Here is an 18414-nt window from a genome sequence, read left to right as displayed (position 1 = left end):
ATTTGCGATGTGTTAGAATGCTTCTGAATGACATACTTTATTCTGTCACACTTGATATGTTCCTACCATTTTTGAAAATAGAAACCTTCTAAAACTAGGGTTAGGGATTTCTTCAAGCATATCATATAGGTTGAATATTAGCTCTTTTAAGAGAAACAAGTAAGCAAACATCTCATTAATGCAAGCCTGTGGTAGGGCAGAGAAATAGGTACCCACAGTGGCAATGAGAAGGAATCCACATCTACCTAAAGAGGATTCACCTGCTACAAATAAAAAGTGAACATTGTAATTAACTAAAATCTTTACATTTACTGAAATCTCATGGAACTGTAACAATATATGCATTTTCTTTTGTAGTACTCTGTTCTGCTTTCTAAAGGGATTTGAGGTTCTATGTGTGATTATATGAAAAAAATTAAAATTTTTATTTTAAACTCATATTATTATGAATTATTACTATTTTTGATGTTGGGGATAGGATCTTGTATCCTAGTAAGTGTTTTGCCACTAAGCTACTTCCTTAATCCAAAAAATTTATTTTCAGAAAATTATTGAAGAGAGGTTGTGGAGGAATTCCATTTAAGTTGCACTCAAACAGCAGATATTTGAAGGAGAACAGAATTATTCAAGGTTCGTTTTTGTCTATTTGTTTTATTTCATGCTTGACTCTTTAATTTTGTTTTTTAATTTACAAATACTTAACAAAATAAAGTATCAAAGTATAATTTTTAGACATATTCATGACATAATGATTTTGACATATTTTAGAAATTTTTAGAGAACAAACTGCTTTGAAGTTATTAAAAGGATTTTATGATGTTTCAGAATTATCAGTAAAGTTAGATTTGTGAAAAACTATCAGGATATTAATCATATATTTATGCAAAAAAAAGCAATTATTTTACAAAATTTAGAAAAAAATTTCTAACTTTTCAGCTTTAAAAATGTAGACACCACTAGAAGTTTAAAAATGTGTGTTTCATTACACACATACACATGTGCATATATATATCCATATGTGTGTATATATATACTTGTGTGTGTGTGTGCATATATATATCCATAATCAGCACACATCCACACATTCTAATTAAATTTGGACTTTTTGCACAGATTAGTACTCGTAATTATACTGGCCATGTTGATTCAATATTGCAGAAGCTGAATATTTCATACTTATGAAAACGCCTAATGCAAGTTGCACATGTTCTTTATGATGTTGTCATAAAGCATGCAGGGGCCTGTGGTTTATTCATCCATAAAATAAATAATTAATTAGTGCTCCAGAGTATAACTTTGCAAAGCAATATTTATTCCTCTTTTTCTACCAGTAAAAGAAAATAGTAAAGGTATCTGTTTATTTTTCTAAAAAATCATATCCTTATATCATTTGAAAATTATATATGTAAAAAGTGTTCAGTTACTTTTTAGCCAAACCCTAACATAATATTTAAAGTAATAATCCTCTTCTTATTAAAGAGAATTAATACTGTTTTTCCCCTAAAGATTGAAAAGGAGACCAAGGGTAGTAGAAAACATCATATTTCAAATAGTGCTTCCCACTTGAGAAGAGACATGGGAAAAGGAAAGGTGTGTGTGTGTGTGAGAGAGAGGGAGAGAGAAAGAGAGAGAGAGAGAGAGAGGGAGAGAAACAGAGTGAGCAAGAGGAACAGGAGAGAGAGAAAGGTCAGTTAGGTGAGAGTTGGGAGCTAGATGTGAAAGACACAAAGATATTGGTTTAAAATATCATAATAGTTACAACTTCTATAGAATGAAGTGGTTTTTGAAGTTTTGAAATATGACAGCCAAAGTCAGTCAAGTCTAACATAAATGGGTATCTTAAAAGATTAAAAGATACGGTTATATATAACATAGTATTAGAACAAACAAAAGATGGAAAAGTAGGTGCAGAAGTTCTACAGTAACTGTTGAAATAAGCAAAAGAGATTCACTCTTAAATTATTTGTACAAAGCAAACAAGATTATTTTCAAGGTGATTCTCCACTTTTCAATGAAGTTTCAAACAATTTGTCAATTATTCTCATGTTGAATCATAGGGATGGAGATGTTAAGTCAGAGAATAATTAAGGTTAGCTTATTCCTAAGGGGATTGAATTCCAATTCTCAATTTCATGGTGCTCAAACATTGATCTTGACTGTAGAATCTCCAAGGACTCTGAGGTGAGTCGCAAACAATCTACCACTGAATGGAAAGTAAGATACAATAAGTACCGATTAATAAAATTCTTAAATGTCAATCTGTCTTACTCTTAGATATCAAGAATAGGACAAATAAGATTGGAGTTAAATAGAGCTTCTCAAAATGCCCACGGCAAGTGACATACCAAATAATTTATTTCGAGATATCATAGGAAGCAGAAAATAAGCTACACTATTCTGCTTTTAATGACAGAAATAATAACCTAAAAAATAACCTAACAACAACAACAAAACACAGTTTCAGGCACTCAGCTTTCAACAAATTTCTTTATTTTGTCTTAAACATTTGCTATGGATCTTCTACTAGATTTGTGTTACAAAATGAACAGCATATTCTCTATTCCCAAAGATTTTAAGAACAATTTGAAAGTTTCAAGTCCAGGAGTTTGTGACGGACTTCACCTTGTTTGTTGATACATTTTCATATACTAATAGCATCCTAAGGTCATTGTACAAATGGAAACCTTGCTACTTATCAGTAATGACAATAGGACAAAAAGCAAGAGGCTTGAATTAAAAGATAAAAAGGAAGAAATATAGAGACTTCAGCCAATTCACTCTTCTGAAAATGTAAATGCTATACAAAAGTCGGCAGAAACACAGTCAATTGTCCCTTGTAATATGGCATCAAAAGTTGGATTTCTCAATTATAAAATGAGAGTAAAAGTTTTACATGTTATGCTAATCTTATAGCAAGTGAAATCCTGGTAAAATTCTTCCTTTCATATAGTATCAAGTCTTTAACAATACAAATATTCACTTTTATGAAAACATATATAAGACCTTTCAGTTTGGGACAAGGCATCTATATCCTCCCTTGTGAAGGACTGGCATCTTCTTGGTGAGAAGGATACTCTCAAAGTTTCTAAGATGGAGCAATTATTGAAATATTTGGGGACCTTCTTAATTAACATGAAATGGTCCCATCTCTCATTTTTTCTCATTGAGTTTATTGGTACTTTTTAGGTATACAGTAGAGTTACATTCATCACTGGGTTCTTGTGCCTTTACGTGATATACCTTGGGTCTTATTTTTCCCATTCCCCTACCATCCTTTTACCCCCTTCCCTAGCCACAAAGCCTTTGTTTCCATATTTTCCTTTTCTGATCTATTTATTTTCCCTTATTTCCTTTCCCCTACCCTTCCCATTTCCCCTACTCCTTTAGCCCTTTTCTTCCCATTTACACTTCCTTATTTACATATTTAGTAAAGAATGAGAAACTAGAGTCATTTATAGGAAAATGGATGCATACTGAGGCCATACTCTAAAGTGAAATAAGTAGTACACACTTGTGTAAATACCTTCTTGTCATATTGATTATTGCTGTCCTCTCTTTTTTTCTATTTCTTTATTATCTCTTTCCCCAAAGTGGTTCATAGTAAACAGTATTTGAATATACAGATAATAAAAATTATACCTCCCGCAGGTATCTGCTGGTTCTGTTTAAACTATTTATTACTTTAAGGATAATCTTTCTGTGTATTGCAACCAAATAAGCAACTAGATATGTAAGCACCCATAAAACATGCATTTTATTAAAACATACAATAAGGGGATTAAATGAAAGTTGGCAGAAATTTTGAAAATAGAACTGCAAACTATATAAATATGCTGTGGATTTATTTACAACAGTATTTGGAAGACTGGACATTCATTGCTAAGTTCATCTATTTGTATTTGTATATAGGTTCTAATAGGAAAGTCAAGGCTTTGAAATATTTTATAGAATTCAATAATAAATCATTTGCTATATTTTGATATTTTCAAATATCACACATCTTGCTTTTCTAGCTACTAGTAAATTTTATAAAATAAAAAGAATTTTAATCAGTTGATTTCTCTGACTATAATTTTATAAATTACTACATAATGCAGAATTCAACAGCAGAAGATAACTGAAGTACAATGAAAAAAAGAGGTTTTAAATTTAAATTACTCTCTACATATCTCATTGTTTTAAAGTCTTAAAATACAAAGCCAGATAAAAATAGATTATTTATTTTAATGGAAACATTTCTCCTAATACATAGAACTTTATAGCTGACTTTTTATACTGTACCAAGAATTGTAGCTCAGAAAAATAGAAGCATATTCAACATTGCAAGGATATTAATTATTTTAGAATGATTAAGACTACAGTTTTCTGGGACGGGGATTTAGCTCAGTGGTTTTGCTGTCTGCCTTGCAAGTGCAAGGACCCGAGTTTTATCCCCGGTACCAAAAAAATACGAGTATAGTTTTCCTATTTTCAGTCCCCAAATCTTTCTAATATTTACTGAGATGATTCTCACAGTACAAAAATGACTCATATAGGGTGACAGTTCACAGACCTTACAATTTCTAAAATTTTAAAAATTAGTGATTCTATACAAATTGTTAATACCAATTAAAATTTTACTTGCAATAAGATTATATAAACAAGCCAATGTTCTTTGGGGATTTGATAAAATCTAAGTTCAGTTTTTATTATTTATGGTGGAAGATTGCATCAATTTTTGCAATATTGTTATATCTGAAGCAAAGAAATATAGACTCTGTCAATATCACCACATAGACAAACTGCAAAATCTATAAATAAGTTATTTCCTTGTGGCTATAATACTAATATATAAAATATTCTATGCATATTCTTGTCATTTATAGTTGTTTAGCTGGAGAGAAATTGATTTGTACTTATTAATTCATCATTATCACACAATTCACATAAGACAGAATGTGCTTGCACAGATGACTGATCAGTTTCCTACAGACGAGTATTATAAAGGCTGTAAGGTTCTCACAAGCTTTTCAAAGGAGCCTTTCTTCTCACAAGTTCAGAATGCTTTATCGATATTAGCTCATTAATCTTCACAGCATCCTCGTGAAGAAGACAACAGGTATTATCACTGCTTTACACATGGAGCAACAAATAATAGAAAGGTCAACCGTCTTGTCTGAGTTTATGTTGATATGCTGAAGGAGCTGCGAAGTGGACCCGGAACATCTGGGAATGCCAGGACAGAACGAAGTGCCCACATGCTCAAAGCTAAGTCTCCCGGTAAGAATCTGGAAGGCTTTCTTTAAGATAAATATTCATCTATAACAACCTCACTAAAATTATACACAGATCGAGTATATACTGTGATATTTGTGTCAATTTTGATTGTGTAAGAACCATACATTTATTTCATAATTGAAAATTTGAAATTATTCGCTGTTTAAAGACATTTGGTAAGCACTGGGAGATACTTAGGTACAATACTATAACTGTGGTCATGTTAAAAGGAAGAATCTTAGTGATGAGACACATTCCGAAATTTATAAAGATGAACAAATAATGATGTAAGGGATTTGTTCCAAAAATTATAGGTGGGGAGAGAGCGTCATATGAGCTGGTCATTAATTGATCAAGCTTAGTGATGTGTGCATTTGATTTCATTGTATTAATAATTACAACTTTTATACATTTAAAATTTCTAATCCACAAATATTTTTGCTTCTTTTCCTTATCATCCTCTCCCTCTTCTCTTCCCTCCTTCACATCTTTCTGCCCAGCTTCTATCCCTCCTTCTTGAACTCTGGGTCTTTGCTCTGAGCTACATCCCCAGCCTTTGTATAAAGTTTTTTTTATTTAGAGTCTTGCTAAATTGATAGAGCTGGACTCAAGCTTGCAATTCTGTTGCCTCAGTCTCCCAGAATACCATTGAGCACTGTTTTTAAGAAGATAGCTGCATAGGTTTGCCATAGAGCAAAGAATCTTTACTGTAAACAAATGCTCAGGTGCTTCATCAGTTATGGGAATCCTTGGGAATTCTACCAGTATCAATCCATTCTTGAGCTCTCAAAGTACATTATAAAAAGCCAGTGGCCAGGGATTTAGCTCAGTTGCACCATACCTGTCTCACAAGCACAAGATCCTAAGTTCCATCCGTGGTCCTCTTCAATAATTAAATAAAAATTTAAAATAATTTTTAAAAATAAATTAAAAAATAGCAGCCAGGTGTGGCAGTGCACACCTATAAACCTAGCTAACACTTGGCAGGTGAGGGGAAGAGTATAAACTGGGAGTTCTATACTAGTTGAGGCTATTACATACTGAATTTAGGCCAGCCTCAACTACATGGTGAGACCCTGTCTAAAAAATAGATGACTATTAAACAACTGTGATTTATTTACATGTAATTCTTATCTGTGGAACTGGAGGTAAAACAGTTATTGGCACAAAATATTTTAAATCATTTTTCAAAGTGATATGATTACTTCTTTATTTTAAAAGTAAAATAATAAAACAAAAGCTGTTTTTATAAAAAAAATTCTTGAGTGGTCAATACAAATTTTTCAGTAGTTCTAAAAATTGAAGGAGCAAATTCTGTATTTCCTTTAAAAATATGTCTACATTAGAGCAAGATTCTTCCATTCTGACACTAAATGTCTTCAAAGATAACCTCAGAGATAGCAATGCAAGGCTGCTCTGGGTCTTGAGTAAAGAGCTAGTAATCAGTGAAAGAAGGAAATTTGACCTAAAAGTAGAAGTCTAATTTTGCCTATTCAAAGTATCACAAAACTATTTATGAATACTTGTGAGTAACATGAAATAAAATGTTTTTGGAAAAGCAGCAGTCATGCATGTTTATAAAATAGCAGTACTGCCATATTGTCAACTACACGCAACTCAGCAGTTTTTCAGGAAATCTTAGGCATTAAACTGACATTTCCTGGGTCTGTTGTCGCGCAGGCCGGGAGCTCACGCGCACCGCCGGGTGATCGCAGACAGGCAGGTAGGCAGGCAGCTGAGAAAAACCCCCTCTGGGGTCCTTGGGTCCTTCCTGGGTCTGTTGTCGCGCAGGCCGGGAGCTCACGCGCACCGCCGGGTGATCGCAGACAGGCAGGTAGGCAGGCAGCTGAAAGTAGACAAAGTTTTGACTTAACTGCTGATCACTTAGTAATAAAAATAGGCCACTTTTTCTACAGATAATACACCCTTTTTTTCCTATTCTAACACTATTAGAAAAGTCTTTTTATTATAGATAGATGAGCTAGGTAGAAATACTATAGGCAGTCAGGGTTAGGTCCTCGAGAGGATGAGAACGAAGGAGAAACACACCACACAGGGGTGACCTGAGACACAATGGCTGAAAACCTGTCCTCAGGATAAAGACAAGATGACCAGAGTTACATACTTCCTCAAAGAAGAAACACTGTGCCTAATGAAGTCAACCAATCTGTTGAGTGACCAGGGACCTCTGGACCCACTGCTTCCTAGGAGAATCTATGTTCTTTCCATCTATGCTTGTTATGTGACTTGTTAAGTGACTATACTTGTACCCTTACTGGATGTTCATGGGTGTGGCTCATATTGTATTCATCAGATTTCACCCTATAAAACTCATCTGTAGAGTGCGGTCCCTGGCTACCCACACAGGACACCTCCTGCCCCTCAGGAATTTTCCTTTCAATGTCTTCTTTCTCTTAACCTCCATTGTTTCCAGTAGTCATTCTTTGATATCTAGAGAATAAGAACTTGGTGTATAACACAGTTAACTGGTTGGGAGATATAACATTTCATATTTCACCTCTGGTATTATTTCCTATAACATTTTGAAGAAACTTTATTATTAAATTTCCTCAGAAAGCTTTTTACAATGTTTTTTAGCTTGAACAACATTTCAAAATCTGTAGCAGTATTCTATTTGAATAGTAAAATTAATTATTAATATTTATTAAAATCATTGCATTAATAAGAGGCTAATATAAACAATAAATACTTCTACTCAGTTTGAGTGGGATTAATTACATTGCTTAAGCTTATAAAATATTGTACATAGTCTTCCTGGGCACTTATTAACACTATGTATAATACCTAAATATACAATATTTAAATTAGTCTTATTGTTGCATATCAATCCTTGTACCGTCTTCTGTTAATAATGGATTTCTCTTTGCTAATGCATGTTAATCATTATTCCAATTAGTCAATTGTGTATTTACAAAGCTGAATGTTCTGCTCAGATTCAGGGATATTCATTTGCATAGTTTTCTATCCTTTGCCCAGCTCTTGATCCAAACTTTATGGTTTTGAATCAGTAGAAGCTCTGAGCCGTGGTTTAGATGGTATAATGAGGGCTGGTGACTAAGCACTTTCTTGATTTCTGCAGGCAAGAGTTTGAAAAATGGCTATAGTATAATTAATTGTGTTTTCAGAATTATATTTGTCACACTAACTGAACTTTTAAAATGTGCTTTTACTAGTTGATTATTGTTTATTTTTAAATTCATTTTATTTTATTTCAAGGATCAAACTCAGGTCTTGGCACTTGGCAAACAGGTATAGCGCCACTGAGCTACATCCCCAGCCTCAGGATGATTGTTTAAAACTCCACAGTTTTACTATGTGTATTCTCTAACAAACATTTCGGTACCTATCAGGATTATTTTTCTTGAACTTACAAAGCTGTATTTTTAATAAGAAAGCTGAGATGACGCCAATGTGAGTAATTAAGAGATGAGATCACAAAGTGGAAAGGTTGAAAAATTTAGTGTGGAAATGTAAGGAGTGATTAAAATATATGGTGAATATCTACATTAAAAACAATTACATTAAAAGATGTACTGCCATTAATTCCCTTCAAGATACTTCCATTTGCTTTAAACACAAATATCTTCTTATTATTACCGGTTTCTGAAGTAGTTCCAGAAAGCTTCTTTTGTGAGTGTCTTTATGCCACAGAAAGACAGACCTACCTCTAAAACAGCACTGTGTGTCCTCATCTACCTTATTCATCAGACCTAGCACCATGTAACTTCTGGCTATTACATCAAATTAAAATGACCACGAAAGCTAAAGGCTGTGAATACATTCAGGACATTAAGAGAGCCATGGCAGTGCAACTACATGCATGCACAGAAAAGAACCACTTCAGGTAGAGCAGGAGGGATGGAATAATTGTGTTCAAAGGGAAAGAGAATATTTAGAGGAGGGTTAATAGCTCTGTTTTTTAATACACTGTAATAGCAATATATTCTCATTTAAACATTCATCATATAATCACATCTTATAGTATAACTTTAGAAATACTAGGTTGTACATCCCAACTTGACCCCTCAATAGCTGTAAGAACTTAAGTAATGTATATTCTCTAAGAGTTTCCTCACTTCTAAATTAGGAATAATGTTTATAGGTATAGATATAATTAGTTATTTTACCTAATGCAGTCTGTGTAATGCTCTAGCATGTATTAATTTGCCACAAAGTCCCACTGTCTGCCTGTGAATGATTTATACATCAAACATTTCTTCACTTTACCGATCTTTATTGATCATTCCTCACTGTGGCATTCAAGAATGAAGAAGAAAAACAAGATTCTTATTGTCGTGGAGTTTTCTGCATGGAAGGAAACACACCACACAAATACAAAAGACCATCACGCAATAGAGATAGCTAGACAGAACATTATATAAAAATTCTAGAACATGATGACCACTTTACATTGCCATGTCTGATTTCTTTCTAAAACATAAGTACTAAAAATGAAATGATTTTGGGCATATTAATATACAACATTAAAGTGAAATGAGAAAAAACAGTAAATTGAAGCATTGAAAGACAAAAGCCAGCGTGGTTGGAATAGGTTGGGAGGAGCAAAATGGGTAAGTTCTGAGCAGGCTTGAGGCACAAAGAAGTGGACATTACCTGAGGGAAGAATAAAAGTGTGTGTGTGTGTGTGTGTGTGTGTGTGTGTGTGTGTGTGTGTGTGTGATGCTGAGAGCTGTGAAGGTTTTAAGGAAAATAATGCTGCTATGGGATGTCAATTTTCAGAGTAACACTGTGTTCTATAAGAAGAAAAGATTATAAGGAAAGCACAAATGGAGAAGAGCAGCTGAGAGGTCATTACCCCATCCAAAATCATTGATGCATATCAAAGAGCGGTGTCTTCTCAACTTCAGCCAGATCTCATCAGTGCTAGGTGACTTTGGAGGGACAATATCTTTTGAATGTTATTGTGCATTGTATTGTGCACAAAATGTATTACCTAGATCACTCCAGTTATTATGGTTTAAAATAGCTAAATCCTCCCACAGCGAATTCTAGAAAAAAGCTGTGCTCAAATATCCTCATTTCCAGACTACATGACATATTATTTATTTTTCTGTAATTGACAGTTGGAAACGCTATTTGTTTCTTCTTACCACTTTCTTCTTCTCTTTCTCTTCCTCTTTCTTGCTCCTTCATAAGGACATTTAAAAAATAGCCCTTACCTAGCACATGTGAGGCCCTGATATTATTCCTCAGTATCAAATAAACAACATATAAACTGCTAATGCTTAATAGTAAAATGAGTAAAATAGATATATCTTGAAATCAGGACTTGAAAGTTTCAAGCATATAGTATGTGGAAAAATTATATTGTCTATTTGGGCCTCCACAATAAAATACCACAGATGCAATAGCTTAAGAGACAGAAATTTATTTTTTCACACTTCTATTCTATACCTCGCAAATTCATATCCCTATAACATGTAAAATATATTTGTTTCATCTCCAACTCTTAACAAATCCATGTTTTAGAGCCACTGTCTCAAAAACTCAAGTCATTGCACTGTCAAGTGTGAAGTATAAAGCTTTTTCTAAATATCTATCAAATCATCAGAATTCTGAAGCCATAAACTGGTGACTATATAATTTATATGCTTCCAAAATGCTGTAGTAGGACAGGCATAGAACAGACATTCCTATTCCAAAAGGGAGAAAGAAGAAAATACAAAGGAGTGATGGATCCTAGGCCAGTCCTAGAATTATCCACGTAAACTATTTTAAAATTCAAGGATAATCCTCTTTGGCTTGGTTCTCTGCCCTCCAGGGCTGCAGTAATAAAAACAGCATGATATTGGCATAAAAATAGACATATTAACCAGGAGTTTTCATTTTATGAGATCTCTCTTCCATATTTGATCTTGTATTTATTTCATTTTTCAAATATTCCATTTAGCATCTTCAGTGAGTATTCCTGAGAGTTTGGAATACAATTTTTAGTTTCCCTTCATAGCTCTTGGGGCTCTTTTCCCCTACCCTCTCCGTCTTCTGACTGGAGAATTGAACTTGTGCTCAATTGAATTTATCTGCTAATCCTAGAGGACTTTTTTTTCCTTCAGAACTAAATGCTGACATGTTCACCATCCTCGTCTCTTGAAAATTTGCACACAAATGAACAATAAAATATTTGTAATGAGTAAAATAAAAATTTTGCTTAGTACTTTTAAATTTTCAAAGTACAGTACAATGGTGCTTTAGTTCATGAAATTAATTTGTTTTATGATTTGGGGAAGGTGGCTGCATTTTTGCCCATGTGGGGAAGATGCCTGTGGTTTTGTCTGTCACTTGATATGGAGCTTGTGAAAGAAACCAAAATTTTTAAATACACCTTTGCTTGCAAACAGAAATGCAAACAGAAACATTCATGAGCCAAGGTATTACTGAATTCTTGTCTTAATGTCATAATACAAAATAAAAGAATTACTACCATCAAGTGTACCATTTTAATGTTTAATTTACTTTTTGAGAGGAAAGGTCATCTATTAAATTTGATGTGCACATTGCTTAATAGAGAGCTCACATAAAAATAAATGTGGAATCCAATATGATAGCAGAATGTTAAAAATATTGATTCTTAAATTAACCTTCTGTCTTAGTAAATTTTTTCTGGCTAGACCTTCATGTGTAAAAATATTGTCAGTGTTCTTGTATCATTGACAAGTAATGCACTTCACCTAAAAAATATTACTTTCAAAATAGAATGTTTTCTTGTGACTACAATTGAATTTGATTTCAGCTAGTGAAAGAGCAGTGTCAATGATACTCTTTCAATGAAAATCTTGAGTATCTGTTTGACAGGTAATGATGATATATATTTTTAAGTCAAATAATATGTTAGAAAACCTCAAGATAATGTGAAGAAAAAGAAAGGTTGATGACGATTAGGTTTACCTGCTCAAATGGACATCACTTCTTATTCACAACTAGATGAACCAATTAGAAATTCCAAGTGTATTTTCTTTCAGCTGGTTGGTCAATTCATTTATTCACTAATTCCTTAAACATTGGATTCCTGTTATTAGCAATAATCGGAGTTCAAGATCAAATGCTATGACAAAGGGACAGAATCCTAGCTCTGCAAAAGCTGACTGTTAGCCTGAAGGCTGCAAACTGACAGTCAGTGAGCACAGATCTCACCTGCAATGTATTTGTTTGGTCTGCTTAGGTCATCAAAATTCCTACCACTCTTTATAGATTCTCTCCCCGTCTGGACCTTGAACCACTATGTTTACAATCTCTAATCGTGTTTGCTCAGCCTTGTGTCAGGGCTGCAGAAAAAATGGTGTGAGAAAAAATAAACTGTCATGAAATATCTACTAGTCAAATGCTAATATTGAAAAGGATGGTGAACTGAGCTTTGATTTATGTAGGCTTCTTTATCCAATAACTTATCTAGTGGCTAAATCTGAAAAGAAGATATGGGATTTTTTATACTTGCATTTGAAACGATAAAAATGGATGAAACTAACCAGGCGCTGGTGTATTCTTTTTCTTTGCTTTTATTCCACCAAACTAGTCTTAAATAATATTTGAAACAAAGCATGTAAATCTAATAAAAATGGAGTCGCTGTGATTAATGGTTATGTAGCAATATGAAGTATTACAGATCTGTTAGTTGTCTGGAAAAGCAGACGAAAGCACCACACAAAAAGATCAAGAATAGAGCTGTAAGGGCTTCCTATGTTTGAATGTCAGAGAAATAAAGAAAAAGTAAGGAAAAATCTGAAAGTGAATGCCCAGAGAAAGAGAATGAAAATCAGAAATCGGTATAGAAAGGAAGGAGTTTAAAAGGAAGGTATTTGATCTGACAAGGACACTTAGAATAAAAAAAATCAAAGAGACTTTTAAAATTACTTATATGTTCACATAAGAGACAATTATGTAAGATTGAGGGACATCAGATAGCAGTGGTGCTGGAAATAAGGGGAGTTGAGAAAATAGAATTTTGTTGGATGGAGTAATATGATAAGGTAGCACTTTGAAGGAAGAATAGCATCAAAAGAAGATATTTTTGATTTTGCTCTTTGATTTTGGCATACTAAAAAGACAGGTGTCTACACATCCATGAAAGAAAGGAGAATCATTTGGGGACTAAAGAAATAGGTAATTTAGGGGAAACCACATTTAGAAAAGACATTTCTTTTTTTAAAGCAATATTATTGTTAAATTTAAGATATACAGTATAATGACATTCATCATTGGAAATTTGCACCTTTACCTGATCCATTTTGGTTCTTATTTTCTCCCCATTCCCCTGCCCTCCCCTTAACCACTCCACCCTTTCCCATAGACAAAGACTTTGTTTGTATTTTTTTATTTTTCTCATATTAATTTCATTCCCTTCTTCTTCCCCACCCCACCCACTCCCCTTCCCCATTGAACCTTTTCTTCCTATTTCACATTATCTATTATACCTTTCAGTCCTAAGTGAAATAAATAGGACACAGGTGTAAATACTGAATATTTCCTTTAATGTGAGAAACTGAAAAGCAAGTTTCTATATAATCTATCACTAATGGAAAGATAGAGTGGGCGTTATAAGGACTTCATTTTAATTTTTTTATTTTATTTTATTGTCCATGAGAAACAATGCTGGAATAAAATGAGTAGATGAATTGAACAATTGAATAAAATAAAATATAAAACAATATGTGAGAAAAAAAGAGAAAAAAATTACCCAAATGAAGTTAAAATAAATTGATGTATTGTAGTGAGGATCTAGTTATTGTACACAATTTTTACTAATCTCAATCACATATGGTATTATTGCTAAAGTAATGATAATTTTCTCAATTTTGGAATCAAAGAATCTTTGCCTAAGGAATTCTATGTACCTTGGAGCGATTTATTAATGCATAAATTATAATTCTATTGAGATTAAGCCATTTTGCATATATGAATGTTTCTGGGTTAATTTTAGTCAATAGTTCATATTTCCAATCCACAACTGGAAAAGAATGAGTCCAAATTTTAGTTATATACTGGTTCAGCTTTATGATGACTTTGAATTAATTTTCTTTGACAGTTGGGAAGTAACTGAAAAAAAAATCACTGAACAAGGATTTGGATTTATATGAAAACAGAATATCTGTTGTGTCTTTATTTATTTATCTTTTTGTACGAGGGATCAAATTTGGGACCTTGCACTTTTGAGGTAGGCAGTGGAACCACTCAGCTAAATCCCCAGCCCTATCTGTTGTGAATCTTATGGTCAATAGCTTCTTGATAATTAGTGGGTACAGAAACCAAGATAATAATTTTTATATAATGAGTTTCAAAGAACAATAATTGTAATGCGCCTTTCTATTCATAATGTTAACCACTCTATGGTCATTATATAAAATCTGCCAAATATCTATTTTTATGTCTTTTAGCAAATTACAATTTACATTGCAAGGTTAAAAATTATACACATTATAAATTATTTCTCATAGTTTTGGAAATGTGTGTCCCTTCATACATACTGATACTACTGCAGATTTATTATTATTCTTAGGCTATGTACACTCAATTAATTTTCCTGGACTCATATATACATATACTGAACTGCTTCAGCTTCTTCCAGGCTTCTCTCTGAGTCTATAGAAAGCATTTGCAGTGGGCCTAGATTATGAACAGTCCCCATTCCCATTACTGTGATGGAGATCTTTTTTCTTAATTCAAACTAACCCCCTTTGTAAGAATCTATGGCTTTGGCCTCGTTATGACAGCCTTTAACCAGCCAAGCATATTCCTTCAGGCTACAATTATTCCTTTCTTTTGGAAAATTCTTCAATCCCCATTTTAAGTGTTCTAAATTTCATAAGGGTATCTTAATGACTATTTTTTATTTACTTATATAGCCTTCCAACTGGAAGAGTTGAGATTGTTAAACTGCCACATTTAGTTAGATAAACAGAAGAGTTTGATGTTGTCCAGCAGTCACACACCTGATAGACCTCCCCAATTCATGCTTGAGTTTTCTACCAAGTCTGGGCAGTAAAAAGCATTTCTCTTTCATATTAAAGGTTAAAAACAAATGAGAAAAGATAAAAATGAGTGTTTATAAGTTAGGTTGAGGTCCATGTTAGCAGTAAACTCTTGAGAGAAAAATAAGTGCAATGGCATTTTATGAAGAAACTTTGTTAGGAATCTCCAACAGGAAGACTTAGAGTTATAGACAGGAGTGCATTACAAGCAGATAAAATAAATTAGTGATGCAATTATCTGAAGTACTGGAATATTTAGTCTTTAAAAAAAATCTAAAAACCAGACCAGGGATTTAGCTCAGCGGTTCGGTGGCCTGCCTTGCAAGCTCAAGGACCCGAGTTCAATCCCCCCGTACCCCCCAAAAAAAGTCTAAAAATCTCTAAAATCCAAAAATAAATAATAATCAGTTATTAGGGATTCACAGGTGTACTGTGTCAGACTCTGGAGTGGTTGGATTACAACAGAATCTGATTCAGACCTTTCTCATTCTCCTGGAATAGAAATTACTGTAGAATGCAAAGATATGAACCCTGAGCAGTGAAAATGTCTGCAGAGATAATATAGTAACTGAAACTGCTTTTTCTTATTGAAATTTTAGATCAAGATTCTAAAAGTGCTAACAAAAAACCCCGATCACAGATGGAGGATATCACTTAGGTAAAGCAATAGTGGCAGTTTCCCAAGAGGATTCTTGGAAAGAAAGCGTTTCTTCTGTTTAAAAAATCACAATGCAGAAGAATTTGGGTTCATTTGAATGTAACTTAATTATAATCTTTGTAGCACAATTTATCATTTTTTACATAGGCTTCAATGAGGTAAAAGATAAAATAATTTTATACAAACAAAGGAAGAAAAGAGTACAGAAGCTTTGAAACAGTAGGAATGACACTTGTAAGAGGGGAAGAATAAGGTAAGTAAAGAACATGTAACATTGCTCCAAGGCCTGAAGAAATTTTAGAGCTTTATGGTTACTTCTAATGCATTTGGCTTTGACTCTTTTTCAGAAATATCAAAGATAAACCATCACTTATACTCCCACAAGATATTCTTCTTTCTCATCTAATAATTTACATTAATCATCACCAAAATCAAGCAAACTCTAAACCCTAAAAACATTTCTTTGACTGTCAACCAGTTAACTTTCCATTATACCACATATCTCATTGGTGCGCATTTCTCTTAGTGAGTCTTTGATTTACACAGCTGCCACCAGATTTTATGTCCTTATTACTTCTTAACAAGATTAATCTTGCTAATTCAATTTAGTTAGTATCAGTTTAATTCACATACAATGACTCTCACGCTTTCATATACCTGGATTTTTACAGGCCTTTCTAGTCTCATAGATGTTCACTACTCATATCCCAGAGTTCTAAAGGAATGTATCTCGCTTCCTACATTATTTTTAAGTCATTGTTCATTAAACTCTGAATTTTATAACCATAATACACTCACCTACTTGGCTAAGCTTATCCACCAGTGCTTTATGTCAATTTCAAATTTCATCTTCATTATGAGGTATTTCATTTTCAATTTCATATATTTTCTCATTAACTCCTGACTGAAGAAATCCTGACATTTCTTTCCAGTTTTCTCTAGTCAATTTGTGGTATGTGTGTGTGTGTGTGTGTGTGTGTGTAAGAATCAAGTGTGTTTATCAAATCCTCCCCAATGTAAGCAGAGAAAATGGATTCCAAGGTATATTTTATCATTTTAACTGTTTCATCATTAGCAAATAACAATATTTCTTTATTTGAAGAAAAATGCATAGGGATATGATATTTTAGTCAAAATAAAATAACTACATTAAGAAGAATACATTAGATCTCAATTTTTTTCTCTTCTCTCACTAATTTTCACCACTTTCCCATCTGATGCAGTGTTTTCTCAAAATAACCATTTTATTAATGTTCCTTAAAGTAAATTGGGCCCATTAAAATTTATCTTTGATAATGAATTGCTACAAAATTTTTTTAAAATGCTAGTCTGAATTAACATATAAATATAAAATATGTCATGAAATCCTTATTGGAAATCATCTACAGGGATTCTTTTCATAAAACCAAATGAAGTCTACATAATAAGTTGATGGATTTGCATTTGTTAATTGTTCTTTTTCCAATTCAATGATTACATTATTCTGAAAAATTATATGTTTATTAAAAATCATGTTTCTTTTGAGACAGGAAGATGAAGCAGTGTCATAAAAAGGAAGGAAGAAGGGAGGGAGGGAGAGAGAAAAGAAAGAGAGAAGAAAGAGAAGAAAGAGAAGAAAGAAAGAAAGAAAAAGAGAGAAAGAAAGAAAGAAAGAAAGAAAGAAAGAAAGAAAGAAAGAAAGAAAGAAAGAAAGAAAGAAAGAAACTGAAGTACTACTATGAGATTTTTTTTGAGAAAGAAATAGAGAAAGGTGTGGAAATAGGTGACTTATCTTGCCTTAAAACCTTAGCTTTATGCAAATAATGAAGGGGAAAAATAACTACAAATGAAATACTATGGCTCAAGAGCAAAAATTACAAAATAAGCAGGCTTTTATTAGGTCTTATTATTTCCCTCTATGATACAAAATTGACTGAGATCAGCCTGCTAAGTACTAAAATATGTACATATTGAAACAGCAACCACACATACAAGATGTGGTATTCAACTCCCATTTCATAGTTTTGGCAACCATTTAAATGTATTAAATTATTTCAAGCTATCAATTACAAAATAAAAGCCTTTTTTGTAAATCACATAGGCATTTTCATGTCAGCAGGAACCGCTTGATGGCACAAAGCTTTGTAACTCATGGGAGGCTGTTTTTATTCTACATTTTAGCATGTTTATTAGAAATGTTTCTAATTCTGTATTAAGTGCAAAACTATTATATAATCAGTGTGTTACCTGAAGGATGGATTATGGCTTTGTATTTTTGTTGTTTTAAATTCATGCTTCAATTTAAATACAAGTTTAGTGGAAATGATACTTTTGCATTTTTTCCAAATCAGAATACTGAAAAAAAAGTAGTATTTTAAATGTCCAATGGAAAGTGAGGATACATTGCTAGAAAACCCATCATGTTGACAAAAGAAGAATAATATTATTTTTAAATTCATGACAAGTTCAAGAAGATCTCAGGAATTAGAGGGTCGGTATTTGTCTCTAAACTCCATA

Source organism: Fukomys damarensis, unplaced genomic scaffold (genome assembly GCF_012274545.1).
Source record: "Fukomys damarensis isolate Sample0158 unplaced genomic scaffold, DMR_v1.0_HiC HiC_scaffold_24, whole genome shotgun sequence".
In the NCBI taxonomy this organism is placed as follows: domain Eukaryota; kingdom Metazoa; phylum Chordata; class Mammalia; order Rodentia; family Bathyergidae; genus Fukomys; species Fukomys damarensis.
This window is presented reverse-complemented; position numbering follows the sequence as displayed.